This window comes from Urocitellus parryii, chromosome 3, assembly GCF_045843805.1.
Source record: "Urocitellus parryii isolate mUroPar1 chromosome 3, mUroPar1.hap1, whole genome shotgun sequence".
NCBI lineage: Eukaryota > Metazoa > Chordata > Mammalia > Rodentia > Sciuridae > Urocitellus > Urocitellus parryii.
The window spans coordinates 171,566,069-171,586,957 of NC_135533.1; the positions used below are offsets into that span (position 1 = coordinate 171,566,069).

Genomic DNA, 20,889 nt, shown 5'->3' on the forward strand with positions numbered 1-20,889 from the left:
GTTAGGAGTGATAAAATGCCTATTGACTTAGAATGCATCCATCCTCACCTGCTCACGTTTGATGAACTGCCAAGTCTAATTCTCTTAGTACCAACTTACCTTTTCTAATAGCTTTCTATTCCCACATCTGTCCTGTCACGTTGTTTAAAGTTGGGGTTGGTTTTTTTTTTTTTTTTTTGTATTTTGTTCTAACTACAGGATTAACCAGTGTTTCAGTGCAAAATCCATTCGATGGATTTACTTACTTGATCCTCCACCAAGGACGATCTTTTTCAAAATTGATTAAATCACAAAATGCAGAACACTCCTGTGAATGTCAGCTCTGCTCCCAACTCCTTGAGGGCATTGGGGATGCCCTGACCAGATCTCAAATGCCCTCTCCTTAAAGGTGCTTCCCAACTTATTGTCTCCAGGGAGCTTGTTCCCAGTCTCCTTCTGAGCCACCTAGTTAGAGAGGGAAGCAGAAGATTGTTCAGACCACCTGTCATTTAATCTCAAGAAACAGTTGTAAAATGTTCTGAGATCAGGGTGAACGCAGTGCAGGGGTCCGGGGAATGCAGCCATGAGAGGAGCACAGGTGGACGGAACATGGAAGAGACCTGGCTTTTGCCTCTGTCCCTTAACCTGGTGCTCTGCAGAGCTCAACCCAGGCTTTTGGTAGTTCTTCTCCAAGATCCTTTAACTTGTGTTCCCGCATGACTGTGTGTAAATGGGGCCAGGACCTTGCCTGAGCATCCCAAGGTTTCCCAGGCTCTGTTCCCACCAGCCCTTTGGATTTTAGTTTATTTTTTAATTGGTGCTGGGATTGAATGCAGGGGCACTTACCATGGAGCCACATCCCCACCCTTTTTATTTATTTTTCTTTTTTGAAGGGGTGCTAGGGATTGAACTCAGGAACACTCAACCTCTGAGCCACATCCCCAGCCCTATTTTGTATTTTATTTAGAGACAGGGTCTCACTGAGTTGCTTAGAGCCTCACCATTGCTGAGGCTGGCTTTGAACTTATGATTCTCCTGCCTCAGCCTCCCCCGTCTCTGGGATTACAAGTATGCACTATCATGCCTGGCCCCCTTGGACTTTTTGATATTCCTTTGCTCTTTCCTGATCTCTCTGACCTTATAAAATATTACCTACCATTTGCACGGCTTAGATGCTTTCCCACCTTGACTTCTAGTATTGGTCTGTCCTGGGATTCACCACTTATTCTCTGTCTGTTGTTTATAATGCTAGTCAAAGCAAAGTCAAGCAAAACAGAGTGCACTGATGGTTTTGAGTACCTGTATGTTGAAAACTGTGGCTGTTAAAGAACATAATGTTCTGGTGACATATTGGTAACTGTGGATTATTATATAAGGAGTAAGATTTTATTAGACAGAATGCATAGACAGATGTTAGTGTTCTTGTTTTGGTTTATTTTATTGACAGTTTTTATCTGAATACTTATGATTCTCACATCTGAGTTACCTATAACATGCATCAGATCAAATACTACTTATTTGATTACATATTTACTCCATTCCTATTTTGTGCAATCCTTGAAGGGAGGGAATATGTCCCATTAGTCTTTGCTTAGCAAACTATGGTTGAACTTAATTTCTTTTGAGAGAAAGAAAGAGACATAGAGAGACACAGAGACAGAGAAGGATAAGAAAATCCCAGGTAAGTCACTGATCCCATCTGGGTTCATATAAACTTTAATTTATGGCATATAACCAGCATAGGTGGTAGAAATCATCTTGATAATCATATGTGTCCTAGATGAGCTAATATTTGGGGGTGGGGTTCCCTTATAATTTTTAACTATGTTTATTATAATCCCCACAAATAGAGAAACAATTAGCATTATAAAAATAATCACAGGTATGTACATGTATAACAGATCACTAACTCAATGTTATGGTGGGTCTGTGAAAGGGTGGTTGTGTGTGTGTGTGTGTGTGTGTGTGTGTGTGTGTATGTATGTGTTTGTGTTTCAGGCTTGAGACTTTTCAAAGGATCCCTGTTATTAAAAAAAAAAAAAACTAGTAAAATGAGCTGAGTGTTGTGGCTCATGTCTGTAATGCCAATAATTCAGGAGGCTGAGGTAGGAGGATACAAGTTCAAGGCCAGCCTCAACAACTTGGTGAGACCCTAAACAATTTAGTGAAACTCTGTCTCAAAATAAAAAGGAGGTTAGCTGGGGATGTGGCTCAGTGGTTAAGCATTCCTGGGTTCAATACCCAGTACTGAAAAAAAAAAGAAAGAATAAAATGACAAAATAACACAATTTTTTTGATAGTGGTGAAGAATAGGAATAAGTTCATTTCTAGGTGGGTGTGATGAGCCTTCACAGACAGGCAGCCATGGAGGTACTTGGGAACACTTATGTTCAGTGACCTATGAACCACATAGAATGTCTGATAGTGGAATTGAGGAAATGACCAAGTCAAGGCCAGTACCTTCTCCTTCTCTCTTTCCCACCATGCAGCCCCCAAGCCCAGTGGACTCCGCCTCTCACCACTGTCTAGAGTGGCACCCCTCCCTGCCTATTTTTACTGAATTTATGGTCTTTGGGGTCAGACAACTTTGCCTTAGCATAATGGTTTCAAGATTTATCTATATTCTGGTATGTAACAGCCCTTCAATCTTTTTTTACTACTGAATAATATTCAACTACGTGGATATACCACATTTTTTTTTATTCATTTATTAGTCGGTGGATAGTTGGGTTGCTTCCACTTCTTGGCTCTAATTATTTATGCTGCTATGAACATTTGTGTTTAAGTTTTTGTTTGAACAAAGGTGATCATTTTTTCTCAGGAACATACTCAGGAGTGGGACTTTTGGGTCATATAGTTACTGTGTTCAGTGACCTTTTGAGAAACCTCCCAAAGTGGCTGTACCCTTTCACATCCCTTAGACACTTTTACTATAATAAGATAGGATCACACCATAGAGAAGTGCATTTCTAATTTGAAAATATTACATTAAATCACATTTCTCCCAGTAATATTTTTCTAACTTTATTGTGATATAATGTATATATAATACAATTCCTCCATTTCAAGTGTACAATTCAATTATTTTGGTAGACATACCAAGTTGTGCACACATCACCATAATGTGGCAGGGGGTAAACTTTATGTTGTGTGTGCTTTTTCCTCTCTCTCACAAGATCTCTCCTCCTCCTACCACCATTTATTTGATCTGTCCTTACTCATTGAATGTGGTGATTCATTAGCTCAAGCAGCAGTGGAGTCAAAGGGCTGAGAAAACTTTGTGGTCAGCAAGCACAAGATTGAGAAACTTTATCACTTTAATTTTTTTTCATGTCTCAAGAGAGTCACAATCCCATTTCTTGGATTCTGAAATAGGGAATAATAAAAAAATTGAGTTTTTTTCTTAACTCATTTGGTAGAAAAACCTGATTGAAATGACATGTGGATATGACTAATATTTATTTGTTCTGCTGAACATGAACGATCATGCATCTACTATAGAAATATTAATATTTGATTATGGAGATTATTGAGTGCTGCCTCCAGCCTCATGGGGGATGGTAACATGTGTCATTTGACCTTTCTCAAATTTAAACAGTCCTGAGCTAGGGTAGCACACCTGGCCTCAAAGGATGTAGACCAGTGTCTGGTTTTAGAAGCCAGCATCTCAGAGTCTTTGCACCTGCTGTTCTTCTTTCTAGAAAGCTCTTCCTAGGTGTTCTCTGGGCTCCTTGTTCTTAATCAGGAATTGGCTTTTCAGAGATCCCCTATCTTTTTTTTTTTTTTGTATTAGGTGTTGAATCCAGGGGCACTTTGCCACTGAGCCATGCCGCAGGCTGCTCGCCGGCCGCGGGTCGAGCGGGCTAGCTGAGCCCCGTTCCTGCCGCTGCTATGCTGAGCACTGCCTGCAGCACCCCTGCTGAGCGCTTCCCTGCTGGGCTGTCAGTGCACGCGGGCTTGCAATCTTGCAACCCGGTTGGGCACAAAAACACAAGCCAGTCAAATTGAGACAAAGTTTTATTTTGTGAGAGGCCGTGTGCGTCCCCTAACAAGTGGGTCCACCACGTGTGTGTTCTACCTGAGCCGGGGGGCCTCCACTTCCCCCGGAACACCCTCCTACCATCCTTTCCCAACCAATGGGAACTCTCCCATTACAAGAGTGACATGAGTAACCTGAGTCCTGAAACGGCCCAGGTAAACAGCATGAGTCCAATTACCATATGAATGTGAATTGCTGGCTGGCAGTCACTAAATCCAAAGGTGCCTGTATCAATATTTTTGCTGTGGCTCCTAACAGAGCCACATCCCCAGCCCTTTTCTTTTCTTTTTTTCTTTTGAGACAAGTGTTTCACTAAATTGCTTAGGGTCTTGCTAAGTTGCTGAGGCTGGCTTTGAACTTGAGATCCTCCTGCCTCAGCCTCTCTGAGTTGCTGAGATTACAGGCGTGTGCCAGGAATCCCTTTTGTGACCACCCAAAACATTTATGTCCCTGTCACTCCCTACTATGTCCCCTTGTTTTATGATCCTCATAAATGGCACTTATATTCATCAGCTGTGATCTAAACAATTTGTTCCCTTGCTTGTTGTCTCTGTCTCGTCCACGTGAGCCCTAAGAGGCTGGGAATCCTGGCTGATGGGGTGGCTGAGGAGCTGCTCCCTAGACAGTGGGCAATGTGAAGACCTTACCTCCTAGAGGTGGCAGCCTGCCCCTGCTCTCTCTCCCTGGCTTCTGAGTTGACTGTTCTTGGCCCTCATGTGGCATCCAGCTGGCCTTAACCTCCAGAATGCTGCCGAGGAAGACTTTCTATCAGACCCCTTCAGTGCACCAAAAACTAGAGGTTTGCCCTTGACCCTGTGTCCACCACTCATCACTGTGGATATAGAGACAAAAAGTTCTCTAAGTTGTCACCGGACCCAAGAGGGAGGATTGCTTGGCAGTGAAAGATATTAGACCATCAAGACTTGGAATCATTCTCTTTTTTTTTTCTCACAGATTAATTTTCATGCATGTTCTTCAGATGGGAAGTAAGTGGTTGACCAGAAAATTCATCTCTTTTCTCCCTTCAGGTGACAAGTGGGCAGCCAGTCTTTCTTACCTACTGCAAAAGATAACAGAGTTCTCTTGTCCCTCTGCCTACACTTGGTTTCACACATGTAATATTCATGACAGGAGGGCTCCAATCAAGACATCTTGACCTAGTTGATTGGCTTGTGAGATTTTGCAGGTCTTGACTAACTAGTCAAGTGAGGCAGCTGCTAGTAGCCAGGCTCCACTGTCCCCTGTCACTCCAGAGGGTGTTCACCTTGACGGGGCCCTAGTCTTCATAACTGTCTAACCAAGGGAGAGTATCCTCAATTCCATTCTTCACACCACCATTCACTGGCTGTATTGGCTTGTGTTGTTGTCAAAGTTTTCTCTGTGATCAGAAAACCTGACCAAAGCAACGTAGAGGAGGAAAAGTTTATTTAGGACTCATGGTTTCAAAGGTTCCATCTATGGAAGACAGACTCCATGGCTCAGGTCCTGAGATACAATGGAAAATCGTGGTGGAAGGGCAAATGGCAGAGGAGACCTGCTCAGTACATGACTACCAGGAATCCGAGAGAGCGCTTTCTGCTCCCCAGTGACCTACTTTCTCTATCCACAGCCTTCCACAGTTACCACCCAGTTCATCCATATTGATAGACCAATCCACTGGTAAGGCTACAATTCTCATAATCTCATCATTTCACCTCAGAACATTCTTGTATTGTCTCATACATAAGCTTTTGGGAGACACTTCATATCCAAACCATAACATCTTGGAAAGACCCTTTACCACTGAGGCTGTTTCTCATTTGTGTATCAAGCATGTGGTAGCTCCCCAAAGGCCCATTTGGGAAGCCTAGAGGGACGGATGTCTGTATAGTGGTAGGCATGGAGAAGAGCCTTGAAGGGTCATTCCCATCCTCTACATTTTCCTAGGACTCCTAATGTGCCTATCACTCTTCTGGTCCTTGGAGATGTAAAAGGGACATTTGAAAACCAGTGAAGTCTAAATACATTTCATGAATTAACTCAAATATGTGGAGTTGCTAATATGTAACAGCTTTGGAATTACAAAGTGGGAGTTTTGTGTGGTTGGACTTACTATGTCTCCATGTGTCTATTTCACAGTAAAGGAAGAGGGTGGGCAGCAGAAAGATGAACACGGAATGTCGTGCTGAAACGAGGCTCCATTCTGATCAGTCACATAAGAGCCCTGGAGAGTTGTAAGAGTCCAAGCCATGGAGTGGGTGGGGGGAGGTGAGAAGGAGAATGCGATGAATTTCAGGAGCAGGCATGGGGTACAGATGGGGAATTTAAGTTTTTGATCACAGTTAACTTTTGCATAAAATGGACTTAGTCTATCCTTCATGAACTCTTGTCTTTTCCTCCTTAAAAGAAAAATCTTCACATCTTTGATCACTAGCGTTTATTCAAATATCTGCTTATTTCTTTGTCATTTTGATATAAAGTTATAATTAAGAGTTGACAAAGGAGAAAAGAGTCGAAGCTGGGAGGGTCGAAGTACATGAATAACTCTCCATAAAAATTCAAGCCTTGCATGTCATTTCAGTTCATTACCTGGGCATTAAAAGACGGAGAGCCGGCTTATCCTTTAAGCTACCTTCTTATCCTTGGAAATTTAAAAATGCTAAATCTGGTTCCAGAGGGTGAAAATGTCATTTCTTGAAAGCAAGAAGCACATTTGAGAATTACAAGGGAAAAAATAACAAAGAGTGAGTTTAGACACACACACACACACACACACACACACACACACACACACTTCATGCAGAGACCAGGCCCTTGGTTTTCCCAGTTCCCACTAGACCCCAAAACTCATGCACATTTCCTGTGCCACCAGCCCTGGTCCCCTCATTGCCTCCAGTTTCAATTTGGAGCACTCGTCTTCCTGACAGTGTTGGACAAGGTTCAGAGTGTTGGCCTCAGGGTTTCTACTTTGGGGAACAAAGGTAATTTCTGAAGATCCTGAAGTCACCAGTTGTAGTATTAAGCAAGGGAAATGTGTAAACTATTTGGGGACCAAGGTAATGAAAATAGTCTTTGTTTTTCATTATTCATTCTTGATTTCATTTAAAATAAGCTTACATTTAAGTATATATGGTAGACTTACCTTAGAGAGTAAAAGCCAGTTTGGCTCTATAACAAAGTCAAAAGTGACTTTTACAGTGACACATGCCTGTAATCCCAGGGAGGCTTGGGAGGCTGAGGCAGGAAGATCACAAGTTCAAAGCTAGCCTCAGAAACTTAGTGAGGCTCTGAGCAACTCAGTGAGACCCTGTCTCTAAATAAACTATTTTTTTTTAAAAAAAGGTTTGGTATTGGCTCAGTTGTTAAGTGCCCCTGAGTTCAATCCTCAATACCAAAAAAAAAAAAAAAAAAAAAAAAAATTGAGAGTGAAACAGGCTATTATTTTTTTCAAGCCAATGAAGAAATGATAAAGCTTAGTTGAAAATGGTGATCAATGTTAAATATTTTCATTTAACAAATCAGTGCTTTTTAATAAAGAATGCCTATACAAAAAAGTTGGACACGTTCCCAAGAACATGAAAGGATACAGTAAAAAGGAATTATAGTATTGCACAGGCAGCGAAGCCCAGGAAAGAGATTCAGCTTTCAACCATATCCACCTCTAATATTGCCGTGGAATTTCTGTGACTCACCTGTAATCTCTTTAGGAGACAATGTGGAAACTCTTCCAAGGTTAAGACTATGAATTGGAGACCTGGGCTCAATGGCTGTCTGACCTCTGGAAAGGATCATGGAGTTACCCTGAGCTGGGTCTTCAGGGAGCTTCCCAGAACAGTTATTATTGCTTTTAAGGCCATTTTAAAACATTCCCTCCCCCTGCATTTTCTTCCTCCTAGGAGCTCAAATTTTTCTCTCTCTTTTCCTCCTATAATTTCCCCCTTCATTTCTTCCTTTCTTGCTCTCTCTTTCTTTTTCTCTCTCTTGCTCTCTCACCTGTTCTGTCTTCTCCCCTTTTCTTTCTCCATCTCCTCATTCCTTTGCTTCCCTCCTTTCTTCCCTTCCTGTTACCGGGGTCTGGATCTCTTGTCCCCGCCCTCCTCCCACTTTAACAGCTCTCTACATGCTGACCCCTTCCCCTACCTCTGCCACCAAATGGTTCTTATAGCTATCCCCTGGCCCTCTCAGTCAAGTTTGATCAGAAAACCAATAACCCTTTATGTATTCCAAGTAAGCAGGGATTTAATGTAGGGGATGAAGACTCCTTTGATGGTTGGAAGAGCTGAGATTGAGGGCCAGGGCAAGTGTTGTCTGAGTTCACAGAATCAGAGTGCTGGAATCACGGGGCCACCACGAAGGGCCCTAGATGTCAGCAGCACCAATATCTCAGATGATCCTCAGGAGGGTACCTGGATGGATGACATTGGCAGAACATACCTGCCATCTGCAGATGCCCACAACTTAATCTGGAGAATGTTGACTTCTCGCCTTTTTAGCTTGCAAATCTCTTAAGAATCTCACCTGGAAACAGGACGTACAGTTGGTAGACTTCTAGCCCTGCCACTGAAGAGCTAGCTTAGATGGTGCTGAGAACTAGCACTATCTATTGCACACACCATTAATCTCCAAATAGAATGCACTTAACGTTCTACTTTTTTTTTTCTTCTATCCTTGTCTCAGTTGGTCTTACTGTGAAATTTTGCCACATCTGCTAGCCCGTTTGCAGATGTTCCCCCTGAGCCCTGGCTTCCTTATGACCATTCCTGGATACCTCCTTGGAGGCAATAATGGGTAGTGGTTAAGGGCCCCAAGCTAGTTGACATTACTCGGCTCCTTACCTTATTCTCTATGTCTGGTTGGCCTCTTAAGTTCTATAGATTCTCCTTCCTAAATAGCTCCCAAATGCCTTCTCTTTAATCTTTCTCTTTATTGCTTTGAGTAATTTTTGATCATTTAAAAAATGTAGATGCTTTCCATAATCAGTAATATTCCATAATCAATAATATTTGTTGCTTGAAACTCTCCAGCCTCCCTCCCCCTCCACATGCCGCACACACTGAACTACATGTAATTGCCTAACTAGACCATGCCCCATTTTTCTTAGGAAATACATTTTGCTTAAGGAAATGTCATGTGCATTTCCTTCCTCTGTTTCCTGCTCCAGTTCTTCTCTTTCAGATTCCAATATAGATGACAAGGCTTTTGTATCACAGATGAGAAGCTTCCTTGCACCTCTCCACCCGGTCTTGTTGATCCTACCTTATGGAGAATCCCTTGCTTCCTCCTGCTGGAGACTTCATCTTGTCTGTGTACCTCTCTCTCTCCCAAGACTGTAATGTCCTCCAGGGCAGAAACTGTGTCTTATAAACTTTACATTCTCAAACAAATACTGCACCTGGCACCCAGTGGCATGAATTATAGATATTATTTAATTTGTCCAACCACTGTATTCTGAGTATTCACCACATGCTCAATGCTGGTTGGAATACAGCAGGCTGCGGATCATACCTTTGAGGAGTCATTTGAGCTACAGATGATGGAGGAAGAGAAGGCAAACACATAAAGGAAGATCCTCAGCAGGGAGAAGAGCTAGGATGATGGAGACAAGTTTGTAGTTGTCTGGGGTCAGAAATACGTTTGGGAATATGAGCAGCTGAGGGTGCTGGACCTGATCATGAAGGACTCATGGTGATGGGCATGATCAACTCAGGGGTGTTGGATAGGAGCAATGCCCTTGTAATTATTCTTAAAAGGCTCCATCTGGCAACTGCAGAGAATGGACGGTAGAGTACTGAATAGAAGCTGGAGACTTGTTAGGACACCAGGGCTCTCCAGGGAAGAGAGGGTTGTGGCTTTTATGGTTTGAATATAAGGTGTCCCCAAAAGCTCATGTGTAAGACAATGCAAGAAGATTCTGAGGAAAAAAATAATTGAGTTATGATAGTCTTAAACCAATCAGTGAATTAATCCCCTGACAGGATTAACAGAGTGGTAACTGAAGTGGGGTAGGATGTGGCTGGAGGAGGTGGGTCACCAGGGGCATGACTTTGGGGTCTCTATTTGTCTCTGGAGAGTGGAGTCTCTCTCTGCTTCCTGATCACCATGTGAGCTGCTTCCCTCCACCACACTCTTCCTCCATGATGTCCTGCCTCCCCTCGAGCCCTGAGGGATGGAGCCTGCTGTCTATGGACTGAGACCTCTGCAAATGTGAGCCTTCAAATAAACTTTCCTCCTCTAAATTTGTTCTGGTTAGTCTTTTAATCACAGCAGGAAAAAGTTGACTAAAACAGTGGCTCTCATGAGGGATTATAGAGGGGAGATAAAGACAAAAGTAGAGCAACAGGAGGTGTATTTAGGAGGAAGAGCCCACGGGAATAATCACTAATGGACCGAGATATCTGTGGAATAAATGGCATTAAAGGAAGTGAACTCTCTACTTCATTATCTTTCTTTCAGGACTGATACCAGATTCACTTCAAAGATTAACGGAAGTTCAGGTTTGATCACCATGCTCTTATACCCAGTGGGCCCTCTGGTCGGGCACAGGCCGTGTACTCTCCAGCTTGGCTCATCCTCACCTGAACCCCCTTCCCTGCCTTTCCTGCACCCTTCTCCACCTGCTCTTCCTCCCATCCAACCCTGCTGCTCTGCAGACACAGTGGGCTCCTACCTTGGAGCCTTTGCCACCAAATCCCCATCTTGGCCCCCTGGCTGACTTCACTGATCCTTTAACTCTAGCTCAATACCACATTATTTACAAAGCCCTCCCACACTGGCATGCTGATTTAATCAGCTTTTTCACTGCTGTGATGAAAAGACCCAACCAGAACAACTGTAGAGGAGGAAAAGTTTATTTGAGGACTCACAGTTTCAGTGGTCTCAACCCATAAACAGCTAGCTCCATTCCTCAGGGCTCGAGATGAGGCGGGACATCACGGCAGGAGGGTGTGACAGAGGGAAGCAGCTCACATGGTGATCAGGATATATATATATTTAGAGAGAGACTCCACGCTCCAGATACAAAATATATACCCCCAAAGCCACGCCCCTAATGCCTACCTTTTCCAGTTACACCCCACGTGCCTCCAGTTACCACTCAGTTAATCCCTACCCAGGGGTTAATCCATTGATTGGATTAAGGCTCTCATAACCCAATCATTTCTCATCTAAATCTTCTTGCATTGTTTCACCATGTGAGCTTTTGGGGGGACACCTCCCATCCACACCATAACATGTGCCACCCCGTTGAGCTCTCTGCTTCCTGCTTTGAGTTTTAACAGTACTTAAACCTCTCTGCACTTGGTTTTCCTGTGTGTAAAATTGGGATGGTGTCAGAGTTTCCCTTCATGGGGTAGTCAGCCAGGATCCATTGGCTGAAGCACGTAAAGCAGTTTGGTGCATGGATAGGGTGTTCTCACCTTATGTGGCCCTCCTGTCATCAGCCATGCCACCGTGTCTGCTTGCTTCTCCTCCCAACTGAAGTATGATCATGCCAACGTCCTCAGAGCCTAAGCCCTCCGCACCATTCTCCCCACATAATTCATCATCATCATCATAGTCAGCAGCAGTGGCCTCAATAACAGCTGACATAAATGAGCATTTACTCTGTGCCGGAAATTTTGGCTCAGAGTACTATCATCAAGTTGCTGGAGCCAGGATTCAAACTCAGGTTGCCTTGACCCCAAGAGCCTGCACTCTGGGCCAACACATGTTCAATCCCAAACTGAAGTTGTCCCGGTAAACATTTGGATGGATGGATAGGAGGAAAGAACTAAAAGGAACAGGTTTTTCACCCACATCACATGCATCTCAAAATCCATCTGTGTCAAGGGAAAGTCTGAGTGGACATGGATGTTGTTCTGCATCATTCCATTTTCAAGGAGAGAGGAAATTTCCCTTCCCTGGCCGTGCTTGGAGCCCAGGGGCTAGGAGCTGCTTGTCCATTGTCTCACAGGTGCCATCCGTCAAAGGAGCTTGCTTTGGCAAACAGCTTAATTTCTGTGTTTGTGCCATTCCAAGGACATCAGTCAAAGCTTTCAATAAAGGCCTTTGCCTCCTTCCATTTTCAGCTCCACTGATCCCAGATTTCACCAGTGAAGCTGAAAAAGGGAGCGGTGGGTTCTGAAAAGCAGTTCTTAAGGAGCAGGTGCACAGCCTTGTGTTTTTTTTTTTTTTTTTGAACGTGAGGTTTGCTGTCCTTTCCCTGGCAGCAGAATTAACTTTCATATAACCTCCACGTGACTGTGAACTTGGGGAGCTGCTCCAGGTTCTCCATATGTGAGAGCCAAGCGTGGGAGGCACAGACTCTGCGAAGGTTCCCAGTTCCAGTCAAGCTGTTTTATGCTGGAAAGTCTTGTCTCTTGCTCTGCCTCATCTTGATGGCATCTTAGGCTTGAGTGGAATATGTGGAGAGCAGGCTGTGACTTGCAGGTCTCAGACTGGACTTAGCCCTGAGTTACTCCATTTCATAAAGCAGCAACTGGACAAGAGTTACTCCGCTTTGAGTAAGACAGTGGCATGCAGCACACACCAGCCAGTGATCAGACCATCCAGTGAATGTGCTGTGAAGTCCAGAGGCTAGGAAGCTCCTGCCTTTGTCTCTGGGGCTGCAACTCAGCTCAATCTCCCTCTTTTATGTGGCCCACTTTGAAACTGCCTGAGTGGGAACCTTGGCCTATAAGCTCTGCACCCTGAACGAGTTCTTCACCTGGTTGGAAAACTTGTTTGACCACCAGCAGTGACTTTATTTCTATCTGTTCTCTACTTTTTTGCTCTGGAAGCCTCTTGAAACCCTAAGGCCACCTTAAACCTCCCTTAGCCTGTGTGTCATTGTGTAAAGTGTGAAGTGTGACTTTAGCGTTACAGATACTAATCATTAAGGTGGGAATGGAATGTGCGATTGCCTCAGTCATGACACCAAGTGAACCATGAGTGTTTTGGGTGAATGAAAGCCAAAGAAAGTGACGTAGCTTATGGAATTTATTGTTACTCAATAAGTTATTGTTAGTTATTCTGACATTGTGGAGAGACACAGACATGTCCAGTCTATGTTAATGGCATAGCTTGCCTACAACAGCATCCTTTAGGAAATGTTCTATGTGTACATTCTCAGGTTCTCATGCTGCGGTTCAGACCAAAGATAGGATTTAGTTCATCAGAGAAGAAAGACAAGGCTCAGAAACAATGAAAATTTGCCTAGCGCTCAAGCAGCCAGTGGGTAGGAAGACTTGGATTCCAACTTTTATATATCAGTCAGCGTTTCATTGCTGTGACCAAAATACCTGACCAGAAAAACTCACAGGAGGAAAAGTTTATCTGGACTCACAGTTTAAGAGGTTCAATTCATGCCGTGGGCCTGAGGCGATGCAGAACATCATGGTGGAAAAGATGTGGTGGAGGAAAGCTGCTCCGCTCACGACACACGGGGAACAGAGAAAGAGAGAGATGAGGGGCCAGGGACTAAATAGAAACCCCAGAGACACGCCCCCAGAGACCTACTTCCTCCATACCCTACCTACCTGCGTTTACTATCCAGTACAGTTAGTCCTTTCAATTTGTAAATCTATCAAATGGATCAATCCACTGATGAGTTTACACTTCTTACCATCTCATCATTTTGTCTCTCATCATTGCAACATTGACTCCCGAGGTTTGGGGGGGGGACACCTCATCTTCAAACCCTAATACCTTGTCCTTTTGGGTTCTGAGTCCTGTGAACAGAATCTTTGAAATTGGAAACTAAATCACCTATTTCTTGGGGGTCCCTAATAGGTCCTGATGACCTAGTAGGTTCTCATCGAATACTTGCTAAACCAAATTGAACAGAAGTGATGGAAAAAAGAAGATCACTACCAGGAAAGAACACTGTCCAACAGGGCTCTCACCAACTCTAATACCCGGGCCAGGACTTACCTCATCTGGGACTGAAGTTCCTGTCTTGCTTGGCTAGTTGGGCAGTATCTTCAATGCTCTGCCATCCTGGGTTCCATTCTGCCTTCTGAGTAAACCTAGGGAACGTGGTAATGAAGGGCTGGAATGGAATTTTGTTTACCATTGTCAGAACACTTAGGGAAGGGCGGTTTCCATTCCTTGTGCAAAACCAATGTTCATCCTGAAAGTCATGTAACGTTATAGTCCCTGTTCATTCTCTCAGGAAGTTAAAGACAGTTCTATTATCCACAAAGGAAATAGCTCAGTTACCCCCTGAACTGAAATGTACGGAGGGGACCTTTCCAGTTTTGTCGATAAATAGCCTTGATTTTGATAATCAACCCTAAAAACCTTCCCAGGGCGGGTATAAGCAGAGGGCATTCTTTAAAAGTGCTGGATTATTTTGAAAATTGCTTGGGCTGAAATATAAAGCAGACTGCTCTCCTCTTCCTAACCCTGCTCCCCTCGCTGCCTGGGCCCTTGAACAGCCCTTTTAAGCAAAGTTTGGCTGGTTCCATTTTCAACACCTTTGCAAAAAGCTCCATTTTGGCACAGGGAGCCTTCGATTATAGAATGAGATGACTTTAGTTTGGAAATTGGCCATCCGAGTTGATAACAGGTATTAATTTAATCAGCCTCAAATTGATAACAGGCATCTCCTGTGGAAACAAAGATAATTTGTTATTGATTGTGATCGTGTCTCCTGATGTAAACCACAGGCTTATTTTGTCTTGTAAAAGGCCGGTGTAGCTTTCTAGGATCTGAAGGAGACAGGAAGTGGGGGGGGGGGGAAGGAAGGAAAAAGACTGCTCCATACACATGAGGTGTGTTTGTTCTTTTGTTCGGTTACCTGCTTTCTCTGGAAACCTTATAGATGAGCTTTTATAATCCACTTTGAAAATGTTTTTGCCGCTTTTAAAGCAGAAGCAATCTTGGCGGCTTTCAGGCAGAAGGTCATTTTACACAAAATGTTCATTCGTGTGCAACAAAGCTTATTTCTTTTACAGGAACAAAGAAATAATGAGGCCTCTTTAAAAGCTGTTTTTCTCTAAAGAAATGATCATCTTGATAGTAGGTGATTTACATGTGCCACTTCTATGGGAATTGAAAAGTAAAAACATTTGTATCAATAAGGATTACGGAATATAATCAAGCTCTCAGATATGATTCTGACTGAGTTGCAGCCTTGCAGGGTGGGAGGGGCCAATGCTCCTCATCTGACTGCATCCATCTCTCCAGGTTCTTCCTTTTGTCCTGCTTGATGGCCTGATGTCCTTGACATGGCCTTTGTGTAGGTCTCTCTGAGTGTTAGCTGTTTCCAGAACATTTCTCTAATTGCTGTTTCCAGAACATTTTCTTACCTCCAAAAGTAGGTGTGAAATGTTCTCATAGTGGTGGGAACATTCTTTCAGCACCTGGATGTCTTTCTCCTAGGTGTTTTCTTTTCTCCTTCAGAGCTCAGCTAAATGTCACTCGTTCCTGGAAGCTTCCTTGGTCTCCTGGCAGTATTCTTTTTTCACTTACTCCTTTATATTAAAATAGCTAATTTTCCTTGTGTAGGTCCCTCCCTCTCCTAGAAACCACCTCACAATGCTTCTGGGTCGCTAGAGAAACAGTCCCACATTTTGGGAAATAATCTCCTAATGATTCTAGCTACCAAAGCAGCAAAATCTGGGGGATGGGGCACAAGCCTGTAATCCCAGTGACTTGGGAGGCTGAGGCAGAAGGATCGAGAGTTTAAAGTCAGCCTCAGCAAATTAGTGAGGCCCTAAGCAACTCAGTGAGACCCTAATAAAATATAACAATTCAGTGAGTCTCTAATAAAATATAAAAAAGATCTGGGGATGTGGCATGATGGTTAAGCACTCCTGTGTGCAATCCCTGGAACAAAAAAATAAATAAATAAAAGTAGCAAAGATTCATCTACACTGTTACAGAGTAATGAAAACTGTATGCCAAGAAAAGCAACACTAGTAGGAATGAAAATGTAAATGTGAACATCTTACTTTATGTCTCCAGTGTAATGGTTCTGGAAGGGGGTAGCTTCTGACCCTGGACACACGATAGGAGTGTTTGGAATTATAGGAACGAAGCAATCTCATTTTGTTTGGGTTCCTAGAGACATCTTTTGATGACCCTTACTGAGCATAGAGATGTTTCATTTAGTTTCTGGCATCTATTGAGTTTGAAGTTGGTGAGGAGAGGACCTGGGTCTCTTCTGTCCTCACTCATGGACTATAGGCATGTCCTTGTCCAGCTCTGCCATGTCGTGTGAGTGTGAGTAGCATTCGTCCTGGGTACACATTCTAATTGATGGAAAAAAGATAGGATTCTTTTTCCGTCAAACTCAAGTCCCTAAAACAAAAGCCACAGCTGAGCACCGTGGCGCATGCTTGTAATCCCACCAGTTCAAGAGGCTGAGTCAGGAGGATGGTGAGTTCAAAGCCAGCCTCAGCAACTTGGTGAAGCCCTAAGCAAGACCCTGTGTCTAAATAAAATATAAAAAGGGCTGGGGATGTGCTCAGTGGTTAAGCACCCCTCGGTTCTATCCCTAGTACCAAAAGAAAAAGAAAAAAGAAAGAAAGAAAAATTTAAAAAGCCACCAAATCTAGGGTAAGAAAAATATGAACCATGCCACACTGAGTACTGTTGTACACAGTAATCAAAGCATAGCATCAACTACTGTGTTTGCTTGTTTTAGTCCTTGTTGACATGAAGGCAGGATCATGTAATACCTAGCTCTGATATTAATGACAATTCATTAACTAGCTCCAAGTTAATCATCGATGCAGCCCAAATCTAATGACCATAGATTTTCTTTAAAGTTTCCCCACTTGAACTTAATTCTTATTTGGGAAAGAATAATGTATTCATTCCAGAAAAAAAATGGCAATAAAAACCCTGGTATGAGTATTATGTGTGTTGTTGCAGAATGTTGAATGAAAACCACTAAACATATTAAGTGCTTTGAAATCTTTGTTATATTCAGACAGTTCATTGAAACAGCTTTTACAAGCCAAAGCTTTTGAGCTTTAACAGGAGAAATAAAAATAACTTTTTACTTTGCTTTTCCATATGGTTTTTATAGTATTGTTTTGCTTTAAGGATTTTCATCTGTAATTATCCCTCCCACTGTTTTAGGGTTTTTTTTATTAACTTTTTATTTTCATTGGTCCCCAATTTGTTCATTCTGATGGAATCGGTAGGAGTTCAGTAGTAAGTTCCTTCGGGTGGCTATCATATTTTCCATTTTCTTTCCCACATCTCAATGCATGTTTCTTTCTTTTCTCCCATTGTTAAGTCAAAAAAATGACCAGGAAAAGAAAATGCAAGCAGAACACACATACACACAAAAAAAAAAAAAAAAAGAAAGGAAGAAAAGAAAAGAAATATCATTTTCTTTTTTTGATGCAATCTTGGTCTGAATTTTTCCTTGTTCTAGACCATGACCAAGTTTGACCTCTCCAGAGGCTTTAACCCTACTGTTGATTTAAGTGTTTGGGGAGGAAGTGGGAGGCTGTGCATTCCAAGTGTTCTACAGATATACATGGGGTCATTGTCACAAGAAATAAGATGTGATTTTCAATGAAATGCTTTAATATTCCCGCTGTTCCCCTTAGCAATTTCGCCTTCACCACAGCTGTAGATGCTTTCTGCGGTCCATGGAGTCTTGTGTTTCTTATTTATAAAGATGGCTCTTGTTTGTATTTATTTCCCTAAAAGGGAAGAGTTATGTAGAAATATAAAAAGTCAGTGAAATGTGCATCAACTCTTGAATTACAACCTTTTAGCTGGTGGGTACTTTGTACAAAGGATTTATATTTTACTATATTGTTATCCTTTTTACTGAGTAAGCTTTGGCATTAAAGAAGGAAAAAAAAAAATCCGTGAACAAAATTGCTGTTTTCTCATACCTCAGAGCTCAGTCTGAAGACTGGAGTCTTCAAAGCCATTTTTATTTCCAGTGTTCAATTTTAATTAAAAACCACATTCACAATTCTGTAATCCCATCTACAGATTCAAAAAGGGAATTCATATAAGAGAAAATTAACTTATTATTATTAAAATACATTGCCTTTCTAATAGATATAATAGAATAATCATTTTCCCCAGGCTCTGTGGTGATTCCTCACATAATCACTAAAATATTTGAAATTTTAATGGATTTTTCTTGCCTGCCAATGATAATCAAACTTATTTTTTAAAACATTCTTTTGACGAAGTTGATAAGGATATTTGCTCAGGGAAGAGATGTTATGGGCTGTTATTTTCTACTGGCCAGTGTCAGAATTTGAAGCTGAATGGCCTTGACTTTGTTGGATGAGGATTCAGTATATTTTTTATTTGATAACAGTAGGAACTTTGGTCCCCAGGAGTCTATTTTAGGTAAATTTATGGCACATGGTTTCCTTCTCAAAGAACATTTTTTTAAGAAAGGTCAACTATCCTTTGTTGCTCCTACAGGGTGTGGAGTTTTTCATGTGCCCCTTGTGCACAGTAAGAGTGCATCCTGGGAGATTTCCCCTGTATCCTTCCAGAAAGTGTAGGCCCTTCTCCCATCGGCCTCTGCCAGTGGTTGGCCATGTCTAGGCAATATCCTAGCAGGGAGCCCTGTTCCAAAGTAGTTACTTGCTTCATTCGAGGTAACTATTACATGTAGCTGCCAGTCAACTATCTTCTCTTGAATCATATTTCCTAAAGCTCTGGAGTGAACATGATGGGAAAATAACCTTCATGGAAACAAGATTTGTGAGTGAAATTAAGTTTAAGACAGGCGTGCAGCAAATTTAACTTGAACATGTGGTGGTGCATGCCTGTAATCCCAGTGACTTGGGAGGTAAGGAGGATCACAAGTTCAAGGCCAGCCTCAACCACTTAGTGAGGCCCTGCTTCAAAATTTAAAAAAAATAAATAAAAGAAATTGGGCATTTAGCTCATTGGCAAAGCATCCCTGGGTTCAATCACCAACACCAAAAAAACAAAACAAAACAAAAAAATCCAACAAAACTGGTCAGCAGTATCAGAAGTCAGAGTCTGGTGTCCTCTGTGCTCAGCACGGAAGGCAGTGTCTTGGCTGCTCTGAGCAGAGAAGGCGGTATTATTGAATTATTTCCAGTGTGTTCCTTCTGTGTCCTGTCCCTTGTGTTGTGGTGTTTGTGGTTGAAATACATTTTGTATGGTGTTATCCAGGAATATGTTAAAGAGTATGTATGATTATATGATGTGCATAGACATATAAACATATACATACACATTTGTAAAGGAAACGTTATATATGAAACACAGTCCCTTGTAATCTTTGCATAACTTCAACTCACCTATTATTTTCATTTTGTTAGTAAGAAACAAGATTGTTGTTCCCTTTCTCTCCCCTCTCTCCTCTCTCTCTCTCTCTCTCTCTCTCTCTCTCTCTCTCTCTCTCTCTCTCTCTCCCCAATATTATCTGTCTTGGACCTTGTGAAGTTTTATTTTGCTCTTATCTTTTGATCAATTGGCTGTTTCATTGATGTTTTTATTTCTCCCCCTGGACTCTCAGAATCCATTGAAAAACTTTTTAAGGTGTTTAAGTAAACAACTGTTCAAAATGCATGACTTGTTTTGATAATGTAAGTGTTCAGACATGCATAATATTTATACACATTCTATAAAGCTCAATATGTAACGATTTCATAATCCATGCAGAGAAATTCTAAATCTGTTACAAAGATTAAGAGAATAAGCTCTCAGGAACATAGATTTCTTCTATTGCTGCCTGTCACTCATCTGTCAGGATTCATATCAATACCTTTGCAGATTGCACCATGTGATCCTGGAAGCCTGCCAAACTTCATTGACTAGGATGATTCCAAGATAAGCCAGTGAGAACGTGGGGCCAACAGTCTCCACACACAGTGTCTGCTCCTATTTTTCTCTTTTTTCTGCTTCTCACCCTCTCTATCATGTCTCTTTTCTGTAAATAATTCGATGTGTTAAAATTAAAGTATATATGCAAACAGGTTTTAAAAAGACAAATAAGAATTAAGAAACCTTGAAGGGTTCGTGAGACCCGTTCATCAAAGCATCTGGGTGAGGAAAGGCATGGGGTAAATGCCATCTTCAGTGGCCCTCAAACTTTAGCAACATCTGAACTACAGGGAGGACGGGCTTAACCTGGGGCCACCCCCAGACCTGTTGCTTTGGCAGGACAGGGATGCAGTCTGAGAGTTTGCATTTCTAGCCAGTTTCCAAGTGAAACCCAGACTGCAGAAGGGGACTATATTTTGAGAATCCCTACTCTACAGTCACCTCTTCATGTGGTTCAGATGAGGAAAGTGAGACCCAGAGAGAGAAAGGGGTTGTCCCAGGATCTTATAACTGGGTGTGTCCCAAGATCCCTCTCAAGAGGGTTGGCATCTGGGCTAGAGTAAAGAATGGGTCTTCTGGATCTGGCTCTGGAATATCTTCTGGGGTCTGTTCTCTGTCTGATCAGGGAAAAAGAGGCCCTTCCTGACCTTCTGACCAACTGAAGGGAGTGTTTGAAACCAGAGTCCCACCCCTCCTGATTCCTGTCTGTGGGATCGCTATCTCTGATGGCCCTTCTCTTTGTAAGTCCCATGGAGAAACAGGGCTTTGGTGCTCTTTACTGCTGTCTGAAGTTACCCTTTTCAAACACCCCGGTACTCCTGGGACATTTATCTGTTTATTCATGACCCTTTAGAGCTTAAAACTACTGTCACCATCTTTCAAACATGGCCTATTAAACTCAGGTCTGTGTTATGACAAGAAAAAGCAAAGTCAAGACAGCGTAGGCAGCTGGGAGCAGTTATGCACGCCTGTAATCTCAGCGGCTTGGGAGACTGAAGCAGAAGGATCACGAGTTCAAAGCCAGCCTCAGCAACTTAGTGAGGCCCTAAACAATTCATCAAGACCCTGTCTCTAAATAAAATATAAAAAAAGGGCTGGGGATGTGACTCCAAGGACCCCTG

General features: G+C 42.5%; 1 protein-coding gene across 1 annotated transcript in view; it reads left to right on the top strand.

Annotated features, from left to right (window-relative positions):
* Nucleotides 1–20,889, top strand: part of Cacna2d3 (calcium voltage-gated channel auxiliary subunit alpha2delta 3) — an 882,565-nt gene that overhangs the window by 239,673 nt on the left and 622,003 nt on the right. The window lies entirely within an intron of this gene.